The sequence below is a fragment of the Electrophorus electricus genome, unplaced genomic scaffold, assembly GCF_041902795.1.
Source record: "Electrophorus electricus isolate QZ-2024a unplaced genomic scaffold, ASM4190279v1 Scaffold31, whole genome shotgun sequence".
NCBI lineage: Eukaryota > Metazoa > Chordata > Actinopteri > Gymnotiformes > Gymnotidae > Electrophorus > Electrophorus electricus.
Window position 1 is genome coordinate 2,085,477 of NW_027658594.1, and position 19,967 is coordinate 2,105,443.

Here is a 19,967-nt window from a genome sequence, read left to right on the forward strand (position 1 = left end):
TGGATGAGGCAGTCGCTGTGCTCCAGGACCAGTGCGCGCAGGAAGCCGCTCAAAAACTTTAACCAGTGCTGCGCTTCTGGCTGTCTAATGGAAGAATAAGCAGTAAAAAAAATTAACATTTTAACTGAAAAAAATAAACATTGAAACTGAAATGCATTGAACATTGAAATATTTTTGCCATGTCTGTAGACATCAAGCCTGTAAGGGTTGGCACCAGGCCGAGGCCCCCTCGACCAGAGGGAGGCGTCGAGTCAACCACGCCACTGATCAGGATCAACACCCAACAGCTGGGCTAGACCTTATATAAGCCCAGTGACCCAATCATTCAGTGCTGGGTTTTTGATAAAGTTTTGAGCCAAGCTCCTAGCCGGTAACTCTGGGTATTGAGGTCTGTGAGCCCTTGTGCTATGCCTCTTTTCTGTTCTGCGAGGGTGTCAGTGTTTTTACACGTCCCCTCCCTTCTCCAGTTTTCCCCTCTCGAGTCTGTCTCTCTCCTGAGGCTTCCCTTAGCCATTCAAGTTTCTCCCCGTTTTCTGGTTTTGTTTGGGAGCTTTTAGTTCGAGTTTTCCCCAGTGCATCGGGGTTGCCATTTCTTTCCGTGGCGTTCTTTGTTCTCCCCTTTTCCACGCTCACCGAGGTGTTTCGTTTTTTCCTCTTGTTTTGCTTGATCCAAGCTCTAACTGTTCTGCACACGAGCCCACCATTGTTAGAGTGTGGCTGCTTACCCAGTAAGCTATTGGTGTCCTCACCTAGCTGACCTGGATTCAAAACCACCTTACAAAGTCCAGGCCTTGGTTATTCTAAGCTTAAAATGAAAACGACAGAAAAAGGTAAAATCATTTCAAGTTTGGTTTATTTGTCGCATACATAGTCATACACAGTATAACTCACAGTGAAATGGTTGAGTGCTCTGTCCAATCTGAGGAAAAAGAAAAACAGGGGTGCATAGAGAAATATATTCTATATATATACAAAAATATATTAATAGTGCATGTACAATATATATATATATATATATATATATATATATATATATATATATATATATATATATATATATATAATGTTTATATGTACAATGTATATATGGATATTTATATATGTATGTACAGAATGTACAGTCCCATCTTGCAATTGACATATTTACAGTTATATGTTACATATTACAGTTATATTGAACATATTACAGTTATTTCTATTACATATTACAGATTTTGACATGAACAGCTGATCATTTTTTTGTTTTTATTCCTCTTAAAGTTTGAATGTTCAGATTGTCAGTTCTTACAGGTCATAGCTGATCATTAGATAAGTGTATTGGGTTGCATTAATATAAATGTAAAGATCAAAAAAACAAAACCCCACAGTGTAGCTTAAAATAGAGAATAATTCTGTAATATTCCTTTATGTACAACACAATTTCAAATGACCTTATTAACAAACCAGTAAAGACAGGACGAGAAGCAAAGGTCACTTACACGTATTAAATCTTGAAGCAAACAAACTGCAGCTGCAAGTGCCACACTGCCATCCAGCTCTCTGGTCTGGCGACGGTCATATTACAGGAGCAACGAGAGGCTGCCAACAGTTTCTTTTAGCTTGTCTACTGAGACGGTGAAACTGGCCAACCAGGTGAAAAGCATTGTGAAGGAGAAACGACTTCGACTGCCGACGTGGGAAAGTAGCAGTCAGAGCAGGTCTATTGGAGCAGTGCGATGGACTCTGCCCAACAATGGGCTGCAAGCCCACATCTCTGCACATAGCAACAGTATGTGGTTCCTAGGTGCCCAGTCGGCTAGTTTTAAAGTTCAATTCAAATATTAAATAAAAATGCAGACTTCAGAATTGGTTAAAGAGCATAACTGTGCACGTACTTTATTGTAGGTTAACATTAACACGCATTATTGAGGCACCCTCTGGAGAATGTCTAAAAATCAGAGAACCCACATTTTCATACATTTTTCAGTAGTGGTTATGTATTCACCCCACATTCCTTTACATATTTGCGTTTGTCTTCACATCCATTGCATCCAAACCACACATTTGTCAATATATGCAAAGTAATATAAAACACCCACACCAGTTGGAACCTCTTAACACCACATTCCAAGAGATTTCTCTTGACCTTATCCTAAAGAGATGGTCCTGAGCCTGATGGAAATAATATCTCATACTTGTAAGTGTGCTGGAGCCTATCCACCATCCTTTGCAGAAGCCTGCAGAGGCCTTTACAGAGGCCTCTGCCCTGTACACAAATCATTCTGAAAGGACACATACCATTCTGTGATTATGTTATTAATATGTCTAATTCAATGTTAAACCTCTGTTCTCTTTTTATTACCTCAAGCACCAGACCTGAGGAATTTGCACGGTCTCAAGGAGTGCGTGAAGTTTATCGCTCAGTGGAAACAAGAGGTGGAGCGTGTCTGTAAGCCTGACGAGGGCGCTGCAGCTGCATCCAGTAGCAGTAATGACTGCGGTGGAACCGTACACCCCCACACTGTTGCCAGCACATTTTTCAGTGGGCCAGCCGTCTCAAAGCTGTTGATACATTGTTCAGTCCACGTGAAGGGCAGCAGGAGAGAGGAAGTGAAGAGAGGACCTAGGCAGTGAAGGAGACCAAGCAGAGAAACACTGAATGGGCTAAAGAACTCCAGACAGTCTCAGAGCGGTGCGGCATGATGAGGGCAGAGTTGGCACAGAATTTCAGGCAGCTGGAGCTTAAGAAGAAGCTGGAACCCATGCTGCCTGTCCTGGACTTCATCGCATGGTCTCTACTCAAACATAACCAGGATGTAGTTTCACAGCTTTGGGTCCTCAGTAAACAGCGATCCTGGAGAACTTCAAAATCCATTCCAAATTCATTGTGGAACTGGATCTGCAGTGCTGTGGATGAGGTTACATTGGACCCCATGACCAAACATGCGTGGCTGCTGCTGTCTGATGACTGTAAGAGGGTTCAGGAGTACCTGACTAAGATGAAAGTTCAGTTCACCTCCCAGCGCTTTGACACTTGGCCCTGTGTGCTGGGCTGGGAGGACTTCTCTTCCAGCTGTCTTTCTATAACTCACAAATCTAGACATTTATTGGAAACGTCCGGGAGAAGCTGTAACCCCTCTTTGTACTGCTAGATGGCCGCACTCTCATGACACTGCACTCATCAAAAGCAGCACCAGAGACGCACTGAGTCATATTCCCGAACGCACCTCTCAGGCCAGCTTATTTGCACATTTTGTCGTAAAACTTAAGATGTCTGTTTTATTAAATTACCAAAAACTTTTTTTCAAAATCAAAGTATTTGTAGCTACAGAAAAACATGGCTAATCACAAAAATGAGAAATAACGTCACTGATATTTGCAACATGTGTTTCTAACATGCACAGGCTCTTGAGGAGCACCTAAACCCTCACAGGGGTGTCTGCTTGTCATAGTACTGTAAGGAAGGGCTTTGGCGAAACAGGCCACAGAAAGCAGCATATGAGAATCCACACAGGTGAAGAACCCTTTAGCTGCCCAGTATTTCAGAAGCAGTTTGTGCAGGCGGGTAATGAGCCGCATTCGTACCCATTCATATAGGATGTTGGGAGCAAAACGGTTAAAGACTTGAAAAGTATGTTAACAATCAGTTAACAATCAGATTACTGTTGTTAGGTTGTTAACAATAGAGTAATAAATGGCTAATATGCTTCTTCCCAGTTATGCCTTTGCTTGATCTATTTTGGTCTGATTTGGTGCTTGTCTGGGCAAGTGTGATAAAAAGTATTTTTTCGTTTGTTTTTCATTTAGTTCCTTTTTATATCGTGTTCTGTTCCATTTTATATGTTGTCTATTATCCCTTTAAAGTCTGTCAAATTAATCAAATGTGAAGATTTCACTCTGTTCAGATTTGATTGAAAAGGAGACCAACCACTCCCTGCATCTTTCATTTTGCATATACAGTGCATTTGCAGTTAACCGTTTCTTGTTTGTATTAATCGCGTGTGATTCTTGTGAGTGCTGTTAGTGTTCTGTGTTAAATGTTAATAAATGTACGTCCCAGACGTTGGAGTCTGTGCGTCCTGCCCCTCACCCTGCGGCACTCGGGCCACCCCTCGTTACGCTACTGTTGTAACTCAAGAGCGAAGCACCATTTTAAAGTCTGGTTTCCTTTCTCTGTCTCACTTTCTGAAATTTTTATGTCTGTGTTTTTTTAAACTTAAAAATAGAAAGGATATTAAAACTCCCTTTCACTTAATTGCCTCTCATCCAATGAGCTGTTAGAGAAAGTAATGATAGTTAGATGAATATGTTTATAGATTTCACTCCGAGAACGTTGTCTGAGGTTAATATTGTACAGTTCATGATGCCCAGGGTTGCAATCAGCATGTTTAACAGTGATGTGCCACACAGTTGTCTGTGGTGTTCTCTATGACCATCACAGAGCATCACACATAACTGGTAAAATTGTATCTCAATTAGTATATTTGTATATTATACTATTGCAGCAGCATAACTTTATGATGCAATTAAAAAACATTCCCCATCCCTCTGAATGCCAATCACATTACATATCTGGGTATTAGATTCTCTCTGCAGTTGTCAGTTATTCAAATTTAATATCATTCCAGTTTTTAAAACAATAAGTGACAAACTTCATTGATGGACAAATTTGCCCCTTATACTCTTTGGAAGAATTGCAACAATTAAAGTGATAATGCCTAAGATAAACGATTTGTTTTCAATTATTGCTATCCAGCTCCAGCAACCTGGTTTAAACCTTTGGACACCATCATAACTGGAAAAATAAATCACAAAGAATCAAACTCACAATGATACAGAACTGTAGTTGATTATTGCAAATAAACTACAATATGTAATACAATGGATTAAACCCAGTATATCAGACAGAATATGGATAGACATAGAACAAACATTATGCAGAGATATAAAAGGCAGACTTACCATCAAGCAAATCAATTAAAAACATCCATGTTTCAACTGTTTGACAGAGGCCATAACTCTAACAGCCTGGTGGAAATTCCACAAGATAACAAAGAACTATTCATTCTCGTATTTGGAACAATCAAGACTTTACCTTCAACAACAACAAAAATTATTAAACTTTACACCTTGGATAGAAAAAGGCAAACATATTCCTCATAACACTACTTTCATGTCACTTCCACAAGTATCCCAAAAGTATGATATAGTAAGCACCCAAATGACCAGCAACACTAATCTACAATGCATTCACTACAAAATAATGCATGGAGTACATTATACTACACATAAGATGTTTAAAATTGGTTTCATGGACCAGCCCCTTCATACATGAGGTCAATGGTCAAAGCCCGATCTGTACCTCGAGTACTTCGAACCTCAAGTACGGCTCGGCTTGAAATACCTTGCTTCGGGTCTCATGGACGACAAGCATCGAGACTATTTTCTGTCCTGGCTCCAAGATTGTGGAATGAACTCCCGCTTGCTGTCCGGACAGCAGAGTCCTTTGCAGTCTTCAAACCCAGACTGAAGACCCATTTATTTGCAGAATATTTAAAGGACAACTGACACTGCTCCCTTATTGACTGACCAATTTAATACTTATTGTAGGGCATTTATGCTTTTTAACAAACTCTAGCACTTATTGTTTATAGCATTTATCATTGTTTAAGACAGACCTTATGTATTTTGCACTTCTAAGTATTAGCATTTATCCCTGTATTCTACAGTATTCTTGTTCATTGGTATGTTTAATTCTAACCTACTATACTGTACTTGGACATATTCTATGAGTAAATGACAAAGCACTTTTGTAAGTCGCTCTGGATAAGAGCGTCTGCTAAATGCCGTAAATGTAAATGTAATTGTTTCACAAGCTCAGCAATCCTACTTACATACTGTCACGATACGGCCCCTGCTTCCAAACGTCTCCTTGCTTGTATGTGTGTGTGTCAGTTAGGTGAGTAAGCGACTGCAGTGTCCTGGACCTGAATGCCTTTGAGAGGCAGGTGGAGCTGGTCCTCCATGGGGATTCTCCCTTGGGGGGGCTTTCAGAGAAGCGTCGTTGTCCTATGAGGACACTCCCTCCGTGAAGTCTCGCAGCCCCAGAACTTAAAGCGCCTACGCCTAAGCCTCGTAAAGACAAGGAGGCAACGTCACCAGTGCCCACCCCTGAAACGGACAAATCAGCTGGTGCGCTTCCGGACCTGCGGGCGACAAATCGTGAGCAGCCGCCTCCACCCAAGTCATCGAGGGAAGATCCCGCCCAGCCGGTCCAACCCAGCCGAAGATAGGAAGACTGGCTGGAGCGCCTGATGATAACTTCCCTGGACTGTTTAGTAATTCCTTATAGGAAGACTGGCTGGAGCTCCTGATGATAACTTCCCTGGACTGTTTAGTAATTCTTTATGTAGTCCTGATCACATACCTATCCTGATCACCGCACCTATCCCTGTCTCAAATATTGCCCACACCTGAGTCCTATTCCCCTCATTACCAACCCCTTTAATAAGCTTCTCCTCATCGCATACTAGTCGCGAAGTATTGCTTTCCTATACGGCGTACGAGCGTTTCCTCATCCTGTGTGGTTTCCCGGTTATTGACTCCTGCCTGCTTTCTAGACCTCGTCTCCTGCCTGACCCTCCGTCACCTCCTGAACGCCACCCCGTGTACGACCCCGGACCGACCCGACCACGCTTACCTGTCTTACTACACGTATTAGTACGGCTGCTAAAAAAAGACCTCTGCAACCGGACCTATATTTAACAGCATATCAGTAGGATAGTAGTAATACTGTAGTAATAGGTTTCTAAAAATGTATTATATGCACTATTTTTACAGCCTCTGAAAAAACATTTGAGGGTTAAGCTGAAATGTTAACACTTTCCTATTTATGTTCGCTGTGTAAAATAAAATAAGTGCATGTGACTGCAGTGAACAAGGAATATGTTGTCAATATTTAGATAGATGACAGCATGTTCTTTATTTTTGCATCATATTAATTGTTAATAATTTGCTAATGATAAAAAAAGTTTCTGCGTTTTCATTACGAAATAATGTCATTTGGTCATATTTATAGTGCCTTAAGGCCATTTCAAATTTAACAGTAATGGATTTTCAGCGTAAATTTGCATTCCTGCAAAAATAAAGGTCTGTATTTTCAATGTTTAAACATATGAGCTCCGAATGGTCAAATTACGGAGCAGTAGAGTTTGTTTCCGTTCTTTTATTGGACTGGTTCATTGTCGCGAGAGCGACCGTTTAGGCGAAGTCGGTGAGTGCGCGGCCGAGCTGCTCGCGCTTGAAGATACGGTAGACTCACCGCATGCAGCACTTGTACGCTAGCAATTTAATTTCTTCAGACTGGAAATACGATAATGCTAACGTTTGTTGTCAGAAATATACTAGCTTCTCCTTTCGATCGAGGGTATATTTTTCAGTCATAGTTATAACGCCGAAAGGTGGGTTTCGTGTTAAAGCTTTTCAGTTCGTTTTTCTTTTCATACTGTTGTGCTGCGGTAGTTTTGTAGTATCAGTCGAGGAGGCTAAAACCCTAACGGGTTGTTTTGTTAGTTTGTTTGCCAAACAATGATTACCTGCCGTTTTTGTAGCAAAGAACTTGATGCTTTGAAGGGTTGTGTGCTGCACTGTAAAGTTCATAGAAACGAAGCCACTTGTTTTTTCAAATGTGTTAGCATTGACTGCAAGCAGACGTTTTGTACTTATGCAGCTTTTAAAGCTCATTTCTATTGTGTTCACAGTGTGCCTGCACCCTCTGTTACTGCTAGAGCCGTTGTTACAGATTTGAAATGTGCAATTTCGCTGTGAGCGTCAAATTCACACAGCGAAGAACTTGTGACTTAAAAGAACATATAGTGGAGGGACGACCTGTGGCATGTCCAGTAACTGGTTGTAAAAATACGTTCACCGTGAAATCATCATTTACTGCTCATATGTCTAGGAAACATCAAGAATGTTCGACTGCTAGCATAACCTATGTGACATGTACAAGAAAACAATTTCTCTCATTTGTACTTGAGGATGCTTCCCAGAGCTCAAATGATGCAACAACAAATGAAAGCATTCAGTTGCCACCGAATTTGAAGGAGACCTTTCTTGGGAATGTATGTCTATTCTACCTACAGTTAGAAGGGCATCACCTTCTTCCAGCTTCAACAATACAGACTGTTGTTGAAGAGATGTAAAATGTGCATAAGTAGAGACAGGAATATACTTTGGGTAAACTACATTCACTTTTAAAAAACATGTTTTGACATGTGTCTAACAGATAATGCTATTGCTAAAATCTGTGATTGTGTTAAGGATTCAGATCTGTTCTGTCTGTCATCCGGGACCACTAAGGACAACATATTCAAGAGCTCAAGTATTCAAAAAGATGTTCAAATACATACCTGTGTTACAAACATGAAGTAGTTTATTAGAATCAGAATTATGGACGAATTCAGTGTCTTGTGTCTTCAGTCTTGTGAAGTCCAACCAGTTCTTCATTGAAAATCCATGATGCCTGATGCTAATTCTGTACCAGAATGCTTTTGAAATTGTAAATCCCTTCAGCTCTGCTAAGAAAAAAGACAACGTTGTCGCAGTCTGTCTTTTTTTGGCAAATTTACCTGTTCGTGTACGGTCCGATATCGATCACGTCCCTTGTCTTACTGTGTGGAGAAAATGACTTAATTGGAAAATTAAATGACTTAATTGGAAAATTGGAAGTGCTAAGGTTTTCTCAGAGATGTTAGTGTATGGAATTATTGTAGGTGGTGAAACGATCCACGGGGCTCTTTGTTGTATTGCTGGTTATAATTTGGGTTTACACAGCATTGGCGGGTTTACTGAAAACTTACTTTAATTTTGCAGGTACTGTGAAATCATACGAAGTGAGTTTCAGAGTGATGATCCAAATGTACGTGGTCCCCAGGGCACCCCTGAAAGTTCTAATTATGCTGTTGGTGATCTAGACATTGAAGCTGTGGACAGTCGAGATATCAAAGGCATAAAGGTAAACTGTTTTCAATACTCTGATATCTTTTCATGTTTGTCAGCCTGGTCTCCCACCTTGTTTAGGCCTTGACATATTTGAGTGTGTGTTGTTCTATGACGTTGCACTGTACTTGAAGCATTTCATTAAGAAAAAAAAATGCCTTACATATTCATTATTGAACTGGCACATCAAGCAGTTCAAGTGCAAAGGATCTGATGCTTTTACAAAGCTATGTTCTGTTAACTCTGGGGTGTCCAAGCTTTCAGGTCAAGCTATCCAGAATTGGAATTTCCTAATGTTGCTGCCTTTATTAATTGGTGACAAAGTGCAAAATCCAGATGATGATGTGTGTAAATTAACTCTCCAGCTTAAAGATATTGTTGATATGATTTGCACACAGACGATTTCTTTGTCACAGGTGGCCTATCTTGACATTATAATCCAAGAATATCTGGAATCTGCGTTTATTTCCTGAGTGTAGCGTGCGGTGACCCGGGTGCCGCAGGACGAGAGGCAGGACGAACAAGGTGCAGGTGTGTGCAGGTGTGGTTACAAACAAAACCACCCTCCCACTGCACGTGGCGGGCCAAACCACGTGACTCGGGGGAGGCGAGCGTTCCGTGACAGTGAGAGTCCACTAAGACCAAAACATAATTTCTTGCGACACTATCCAGCACTAATTTTTAAATTTGGCCCCTTGATTAGGTTGTGGACAATGCGTTTTGAAAGTAAACGCAGCTACTTCAAAAGGTGTGCCAGGCATTTGAAAAATTTAAAAAAATATCTGCCTAAATTTATCCAAAAGACAGAAGATGTTTCAGGCATGTCTTTCAGCTGGACCTGGACGTTGTCAGCTTCTGCAAGTCAAAGACAGTTGTACCTTCTACCCCAACCTTTACAGTGATGCAATTAAACATGCAGTTAGAGAGTTTGGCTTTTCAGAACACAGTACTAGTGTTTCCACAGAGGTGCAGTGTAAGGGTGCATCATATAAAAAAGGACATTTTCTTGTGTCAAAAAATGATGAGCACATGGAGTTTGGAGAACTTCTCATTATTTTAATTCAAAATGATACATCTGTGTATTTTGTAATGGATATACATAACGCTGACGTTCATTTTGAATACCATCTGTACTTTGTGACAAAACACAGTTCAAGGCTGGAATGTCTTAACATTAACAACTTGGTAGATTTTTACCATTGTACATTGTTAATGGGCACCAAGTCCTTCCACTGAAACACAGTGTATTGTCGAGGTAAACATGATCTGTGATGGAAACCATACTAAAAATTCACACATACTATGTAAGAAACGTATCACAAAATGAAAAGGTTTTTTTTATATATACACATACTTGATATCAGTGTAATGACAGTTTTTCCTTTTATTTGTACAGTAAGCAATCATCCATGATTCCAGAAATGACTGACTTGGGGCAAACATGGTTACACACCGCCATCTGTGAGGTCTTGCCTGACCTTCCAGAGATGATGAAGGATATTCTAGAAGAGACCTAACATTCCCTTGGGGTGGAGACATGATGATTTCAGCAAGTTTGGCCAAACGCTGAGCACTCGCGTCATGACCGACGAGAGCGGCAAGTCCAAGGGCTTTGGCTTTGTGAACTTCGAGAGGCACGAGGATGCCCAGAGGGCTGTGGATGAGATAAATGGGAAGGAGCTGAATGGGAAGAAGGTGTATGTGGGTTATGCCCAGAAGAAAGGCGAGAGGCAGACAGGGCTGAAACGAAAGTTTGAGCAGATGAAGCAGGACGGTATGACTCGCTACCAGGGAGACAACCTGTACGTCAAGAACCTAGACGACGGTCTGGACGACGCGCGTCTACGTAAGGAGTTCTCTCCGTTCGGGACCATCACAAGTGCCAAGGTGATGATGGAGGGCGGCCGCTCCAAAGGGTTCGGCTTCGTGTGTTTCTCCTCGCCGGAGGAGGCCGCCACGGCCATGACGGAGATGAATGGGCGCGTTGTAGGCACCAAGCCGCTGTACGTGGCTCTGGCGCAGCGCAAGGAGGAGCGGCAGGCCCACCTCTCCAACAAGTACATGAAGCGCACGGCCAGCGTGAGTGCCTTGCCCAACCTCGTGCTCAACCCCTACCAGCCTGCCCCGCCCTCCGGCTACAACATGGAAGCCATTCCACAAGCTCAGAACTGGCCTGCCTACTGCGCAAGCAGCCAGCTGGCACAACTCCTCCCCAGCCCTTGCTGGGCCATGCAGTGCGTCCACCCACAGCAAGTCCAGGATATGCCGAGTGCCATCGGTCCAGCCGCATCCTGCCCGCAGGCCTTCAGCGCCATCCGACCAACCACCGCCTGCCAGGTCCCACGCACGATGGCCTATCAGACCATGGCATCTGAGGCTCCGGGGACAGGGATGGCCAGCGCGGAAGCTGCCAACAAGGCGTCGCTGGTGAGAGCAGTACCACAGTACAAAACCACCTCAGGCGTTCACAGCCCACAGCAACACCTGGGCACACAGCCCTTAGATATAAATGTCGAACTTACCATTTATCAGTCAAATCAATTATAAAACATTTATGTTTCTCAACCCACAGCAGCACCTGGGGGCAGAGCTCCAGGTGCCCGTGCAGCTGGCTGCGGTCCATGTGCAGGGTCAGGAACCTCTCAGTGCCTCCATGCTGGCTGCTGCACCTCCACAGGAGCAGAAGCAGATACTGGGTGAGCGTCTGTTTCCCCTGATCCAGAACATGCAGCCCACCCTTGCAGGGAAGATCACGGGTCTGTTCCTGGAACTGGACAACTCGGAGCTACTGCATATGCTGGAGTCTCCTGAGTCTCTGCACCCTAAGGTGGATGAGGCAGTCGCTGTGCTCCAGGACCAGTGCGCGCAGGAAGCCGCTCAAAAACTTTAACCAGTGCTGCGCTTCTGGCTGTCTAATGGAAGAATAAGCAGTAAAAAAAATTAACATTTTAACTGAAAAAAATAAACATTGAAACTGAAATGCATTGAACATTGAAATATTTTTGCCATGTCTGTAGACATCAAGCCTGTAAGGGTTGGCACCAGGCCGAGGCCCCCTCGACCAGAGGGAGGCGTCGAGTCAACCACGCCACTGATCAGGATCAACACCCAACAGCTGGGCTAGACCTTATATAAGCCCAGTGACCCAGTCATTCAGTGCTGGGTTTTTGTTAAAGTTTTGAGCCAAGCTCCTAGCCGGTAACTCGGGGTATTGAGGTCTGTGAGCCCTTGTGCTATGCCTCTTTTCTGTTCTGCGAGGGTGTCAGTGTTTTTACACGTCCCCTCCCTTCTCCAGTTTTCCCCTCTCGAGTCTGTCTCTCTCCTGAGGCTTCCCTTAGCCATTCAAGTTTCTCCCCGTTTTCTGGTTTTGTTTGGGAACTTTTAGTTCGAGTTTTCCCCAGTGCATCGGGGTTGCCATTTCTTTCCGTGGCGTTCTTTGTTCTCCCCTTTTCCACGCTCACCGAGGTGTTTCGTTTTTTCCTCTTGTTTTGCTTGATCCAAGCTCTAACTGTTCTGCACACGAGCCCACCATTGTTAGAGTGTGGCTGCTTACCCAGTAAGCTATTGGTGTCCTCACCTAGCTGACCTGGATTCAAAACCACCTTACAAAGTCCAGGCCTTGGTTATTCTAAGCTTAAAATGAAAACGACAGAAAAAGGTAAAATCATTTCAAGTTTGGTTTATTTGTCGCATACATAGTCATACACAGTATAACTCACAGTGAAATGGTTGAGTGCTCTGTCCAATCTGAGGAAAAAGAAAAACAGGGGTGCATAGAGAAATATATTCTATATATATACAAAAATATATTAATAGTGCATGTACAATATATATATATATATATATATATATATATATATATGTTTATATGTACAATGTATATATGGATATTTATATATGTATGTACAGAATGTACAGTCCCATCTTGCAATTGGCATATTTACAGTTATATGTTACATGGTGGTAATTGAACATATTACAGTTATATTGAACATATTACAGTTATTTCTATTACATATTACAGATTTTGACATGAACAGCTGATCATTTTTTTCTTTTTATTCCTCTTAAAGTTTGAATGTTCAGATTGTCAGTTCTTACAGGTCATAGCTGATCATTAGATAAGTGTATTGGGTTGCATTAATATAAATGTAAAGATCAAAAAAACAAAACCCCACAGTGTAGCTTAAAATAGAGAATAATTCTGTAATATTCCTTTATGTACAACACAATTTCAAATGACCTTATTAACAAACCAGTAAAGACAGGACGAGAAGCAAAGGTCACTTACACGTATTAAATCTTGAAGCAAACAAACTGCAGCTGCAAGTGCCACACTGCCATCCAGTTCCACTCTCTGGTCTGGCGACGGTCATATTACAGGAGCAACGAGAGGCTGCCAACAGTTTCTTTTAGCTTGTCTACTGAGACGGTGAAACTGGCCAACCAGGTGAAAAGCATTGTGAAGGAGAAACGACTTCGACTGCCGAGGTGGGAAAGTAGCAGTCAGAGCAGGTCTATTGGAGCAGTGCGATGGACTCTGCCCAACAATGGGCTGCAAGCCCACATCTCTGCACATAGCAACAGTATGTGGTTCCTAGGTGCCCAGTCGGCTAGTTTTAAAGTTCAATTCAAATATTAAATAAAAATGCAGACTTCAGAATTGGTTAAATAGCATAACTGTGCACGTACTTTATTGTAGGTTAACATTAACACGCATTATTGAGGCACCCTCTGGAGAATGTCTAAAAATCAGAGAACCCACATTTTCATACATTTTTCAGTAGTGGTTATGTATTCACCCCACATTCCTTTACATATTTGCGTTTGTCTTCACGTCCATTGCATCCAAACCATACATTTGTCAATATATGCAAAGTAATATAAAACACCCACACCAGTTGGAACCTGTTAACACCACATTCCAAGAGATTTCTCTTGACCTTATCCTAAAGAGATGGTCCTGAGCCTGATGGAAATAATATCTCATACTTGGGAGGACATGGACGACAACAAGCTAAATGAGATCTTCAGCAAGTTCGGCCCAACGCTGAGCCGTCGCGTCATGACAGACGAGAGCGGCAAGTCCAAGGGCTTTGGCTTTGTGAGCTTCGAGAGGCACGAGGATGCCAAAAGGGCTGTGGATGAGATGAACGGGAAGAAGTTGAATGGGAAGCAGCTGTATGTGGCTCGTGCCCAGAAGAAAGGCGAGAGGCAGACAGAGCTCAAACGCAAGTTTGAGCAGATGAAGCAGGACGGCACGACTCGCTACCAGGGAGTGAACCTGTACGTTAAAAACCTAGACGACAGTCTGGACGACGAGCGTCTGCGTAAAGAGTTCTCTCTATTCGGGACAATCACGAGTGCCAAGGTGATGACGGAGGGCGGCCGCTCCAAAGGGTTCGGCTTTGTGTGTTTCTCCTCGCCGGAGGAGGCCACCGAGGCAATGAAGGAGATGAACGGGTGCATCGTAGGCACCAAGCCGCTGTACGTGGCCCTGGCGCAGCGCAAGGAGGAGCGGCAGGCCCACCTCACCCACCAGTACATGCAGCGCATGGCCAGCGTGAGTGCCGTGCGCAACCCAGTGCTCAACCCCTACCAGCCCGCCCCGCCCTCCGGCTACTTCATGATGGCCATTCCACAGTCTCAGAACTGGGCTACCTGCTACCCGAGCAGGCAACTGGCACAGCTCCACCCCAGCACCCGCTGGGCTACGCACAGCATTCAGCCACAGCATTTCCAATACATGCCGAGTACCATCAGGCCCGCTGCAGACCAATCTCTGGGCCAGGAACCTCTCACTGCCTCCGTGCTGGATCTGGAACCTCCGCAGGAGCAGAAGCAGATGTTGGGTGATCGATGGTCTGTTTCCCGTGATCCAGAACATGCACCCCAACCTTGCAGGGACGGGTTTGCTCCTGGAGATCGACAACTTGGAGCTTCTGCTTATGCTGGAGTCTCCTGAGTCTCATTGAAACATTGAAACTGAAAAAATAAAAACGCATTAAAAATTTAAATATTTTTGCCTGGTCCATAGACTCCAGTTTCAGGCCTTGATTACAGTAAACTAAAACAACATGTAAAAAGGCTAAATGATTGACACGTGTACAGTCGGTGACTCCTTTCTTTTTGTTCCTCTTACTGTTCGAATGCTCAGAATGTCAGTTTTTGCAGTTGACAGCTGAGCATTAGGCATGTGTATTGGATTGTATTAATAATACAATTGAGGATTCATTGCTGTTCAGGGACCCAGCAGTGGTAACTTGGCAGTGGTAGGGCTTGAACTAGCAACATTCTGATTACTAGTCAAGTAACCTCTGAATAGTATTATTATGATTAATATTATTAATATATCTTACACTGAGGTCTGCTGAAGCTTACCCAGGATCCTTTGCAGCAGCCTGCCATATGCACAAATCATTACGAAAGGACACAGAATCTCTAAACTCCCTTGTTTTATGTTATTAGTTTGTCTAATTCAATGTTAAAGCACTTTCCCCTGTAAACACTCTTTTTATGACCTCATTTCACCGTTTCATGACTTTATGCCACGAACCAACCAACTATTCTTTTATACAACTCTTCAAACACTTCAACCATTGTGGGTAACTACACTATTATACACCTGTAATTCTTGTTATGCTATTTATTTTATTGGTACTGTCGATACATCGATGTTAGGAGAAATACCTCATGAATACTTTAAATGAATCCTTAAAATGACACCTATTCCATTTACTAATGCTAAGCTTGCTACAGTCTGAACTTCTAGCAAGTCAAGAGAAGTCTCATGCAGTTTCTGTATTTTCTATAATTGCTTAATATATGGATGGTTTTAAACTCAATAACATACGCACTTGCAAAATATGTGAATATAAAGGAACAAAAATAAATTAACATAACCACATACCTAAACATCATCTGGTACCATCACCCCATCACCCCTCAATGCAGTATGAGGATGGTCAGATTGTTGTATTTACTAATAGTTACCACTAGTATTAAAATAACAGTAAGCCCAAACTGTTCGACTATGTCCTCTTAAACAAACCTGTGATTTTTTAAATATTTGGACCACATCCTCCTGCAGAATAAAACAATCAGGAAATACAGTTGAGTTGGCCCATACCGCCCTCACATCAGTGTGATTTCCATCAATGACGTGTTATGGCTCTGGGTAAGGAACAATGTTATATTGTTCAATAAACTTTTCACAGGATGCATATTTTTCATTGTTTTAGCAAAGTTTTCGCTACCTCTATACAGCAAACACCAGAATCGACAAGGTTTACATTAATTATAGTCAGTAGAATTAAAGGGAAGAGGCCATATAAAAGGCTGGGATCTACGTTTAGCAGACTCGGCACTGTGTTACTAGATATTGCCCACATTCCAGTAATTTTATTAAGTCCTCTTTAAACAGAAAATAAAGATGCAGACTCAAGAATTAATTGAAGAGAGTAGTAGGTCCATTATTTATTTTGAGCTCAGCGTTACATACAAACGAGGCATAGTCCAGAATATGTCTAATAATCACACAAGGAACACACATTTTTATCCAGTTTTCACAACTGATTATGTGATTGCCACACCTTCTCTACATACTGGTGTTTGAAATCTCCACCACTGTGTTCAACCATACATTATTCAATATATGCAAATTGAGATCTATCATTGTACAAATTGAAGCTTGACCCCAGTATATCCTATTGGAAGATTTTCCTGTTTTTTTTTTTTGTTGTTGTTTTTTTTGTTTTTAACAAAGATGATCTCAACTCATACCATCAAACACCTGCAAGATGATGTTGCAGGTCAGTATCACCCTGCTCTTATGGTAAGATAATGAACCTTGCTTAGCCACAGAACTCTCGAAGAGGCTTTCACGTCTTTTAAAAGCCGGGATCTTTCCCAATACTTAGGAAGCTATTTCTCACGGGAACAGTCCAGAGTCATCTGCCGTAGACTTCCACAGAGGCCTTGAAACCACCTGCATCAGAGCCTCTGCTCTGCACTTACAGACCCAAAAAGGCCTTAAGATACCCCAGAAACATTATTCCTCTTTATGCTTTCAAACACAGTCTTGCACCACTCTGCACCTGTTGCAGAGAGCTTCAAAGCCTATTATAATTAGATCACAGATCGCCTCATGAAAATACCTTTACCCCAAAACATTTTATTACCTCAGGTGGAACAGTGTGTATAGGCCTAGACCTCTTTAGATGTAACTTAGAACCGCCGGTGACCGCTGTATGCGTTTCTTTGGTTGTACAAGCTCTACTGGAGGACTCGATGAATAGTTGATGATGGAAGAGGGGTATATCAGATTCACCCCTTCTGCCTCCATGTGACAAATTAACACACTGCATAAACTTTTAGAAATAAATCAGTCTTTTAACAAATGGTAAACATTCTCTAGAAAAGATTATCTTGTAACAATTCATTGAGTATATGAACTGTTTTTGTGTCCTTATATCTATAAATGAAAAGTAATAAAACATTATAGATGATAAATAAATTACATAAAATGTATAAAAGTTCACAAATAAGAAAGTACCTGAGTCTGCACTTTTCTCCACAGATTCAAGAAACTCGTGAAAGTTGGAAGCTATAGAAACACATAGTACAGAATTATAGACTGACTGAGGTGTGAGCAGAAAGATCGCCATGATGTCCTTATATCTAAAGCACTCAAAGCATTGATGTTATGTAAATAAACTGTGATCCGATTGGTTCAATCTAAGTAAATAGATTCACCTACTTTGAAGTTAAAGTTTTTCTCAAAAGGTTAGAACTGGTTGACTATACTTTGCTGTGTTCTGTAATAGAAAATGTAAACATTTATATCTAAAATATTGCACGACAGAAATCAATTCAAGACTAACCTCTAATGACCGCTAGATGGGGGAAGATATTAAGTAATAAATGAGTCCAGATCCTCCTGCCCGACAATACGGTGAGACTCTGTTTTTACGTGTGATGGAAAATGATACGAAACTATGTATTATTTGATTCATATAAAATCACACTGATCCTTTTGTTCTTAAATTAATAATGCTGTTTGCACATTTGTATCCGCCTGTTGCTGATTAAGTTGAACATGTATCAGGAACTGTTAACATCAAGGTCAACTTGACACACAACCCACACTGTTTGGAGTCAGTTTGGGTTGGTTTGTGGAAAAAACCAAGCTGAGAGCTGATTGGCTTATAGCCACAGCAACAAAGGAAAGAAGAGCTGCTTAAGAAAAGATGACTGGTTAAAGACAGCACAGGAGTAGTATAACTAGCCACGGTTTTGTATACTCGGGGCTCCCTACCTGAGGAGAGCCAAACATTTATTTTATTCTTTTTCTTATTAAATTACTCTCTTAATCACGTCTGACTTGCTGTTTGTTCAAAATTCCACAACATATGTCATTACTACGCCGCACAAAAAAGACCGCCATATTTGTACTTCCACAATGTGAAAAGGCGTCATTTTCTATGCAAACGAATGAATAAACACCATGCCATGCCTTGCTGTATCCCCTCTTTGCACCGCTGGACAGACACACTCATGACACTGTACTCATCAAAAGCAGCACCAGAGACGCACTGAGTCATATCCCGCTACACACCTCTCAGGCCAGCTTGTTTGCACGTTTTGTCATAAAACTCAAAATGTCATTTGTTGCCATTATATATAAAATTACCTATTTAAAAAAAACAAATAAATCAAAAAGTACTTGTGGCTAGAGAGACACGTGGCTAATCACCTACAAGAAATAATGTCAGTGATGTTTGGGGCAGGTGTTTCAAACTTGCCCAGACTCTTGAGAAGCACCTAAACGCTCACACAAGGGTGTCCGCTTGCCATAGTGCTGCAAATACTGCAGGAAGGGCTTTGGTGAAACAGGCCACATGGAGGAGCAGAAGACAATCCACACAACTGAAGAAGCCCATAGCTGCCCAGTATGTCAGAATCCACACGCGAGAAGAACCCTGTAGCTGCCCAGTATGTCAGAAGCAATTTGTGCAGCTGGGTAATGAACCATATTTGTACCCATTCGTATGTTGGGAGCAAATCAGTTGAAGACTTGAACAGTATGTTAACAATCAGTTAAAATTACTGTTGATGACAAGAAAACAATGGCTAATATGTTCCTTCACAGCTATGTCATTGGTTGATCTATTTTTGTCAGATTTAGTGCTTGTTTGGGCAAGTGTGTTAAAGTCTTCCTTTGTTTTTGGTTTTGTTCCTTTTCATATAGTTGTTTATTCCTTTTTGTCTAGTGATGTCCATTATCCATTTAAAATCTGTCAAATTAAACAAATGTGAAACGAATTCCATAGTATTCAGATTTGATTGCAAAAGAGACCAACCACTCCCCGTATTTTGAATTTTGCATATACAGTATATGTGCAGTTCCAGCCTAGTCCACTGATCCAAAATCTGGCCCAGATGTATCTGTTGACTGCAAATTTGAATGATTTCTGTGCTCTGCAGCAAAGGAGCGTTTGGTTACTATCTGATGGATTAAAATAGGCTTGTTGGTAGCAAAGACATCACTAAAGTGTACAGAGCAAAGGTACTCCAGGACCAGGATGGGTAAGTAGCAGCTTGATCAGTGGAATCTTCTGTGAGACGTAACAGGACGTCGGTCTTAAATGTAATGTTAGATCAAATGAAAAACTTTAGTGGATTGAAATACAGATAAATAAATCCACTAAAAGTGCATCTGCATCATTGGTTAAAAAGTTGTTCTGCTAGTTGTCTGATTTTGTTCCAGTAATCTAATGTTTCCTGGCACTAGGTGGTTCAAGATTATATTGGTGTTTGCTTTATTTCTATTTTTTTTAACCATAGTCTGCTTGTTTATACTGTCTAACAAATGCAATACTGAGTAGTGAAACACTGACACAATCCCTTTTGGAAGTCAGACATTTGTAATAATTTCAATAATCTACAGTTGTAAGTCAAGAGGGCAGCACCATTTTAAAGTCTAGTTT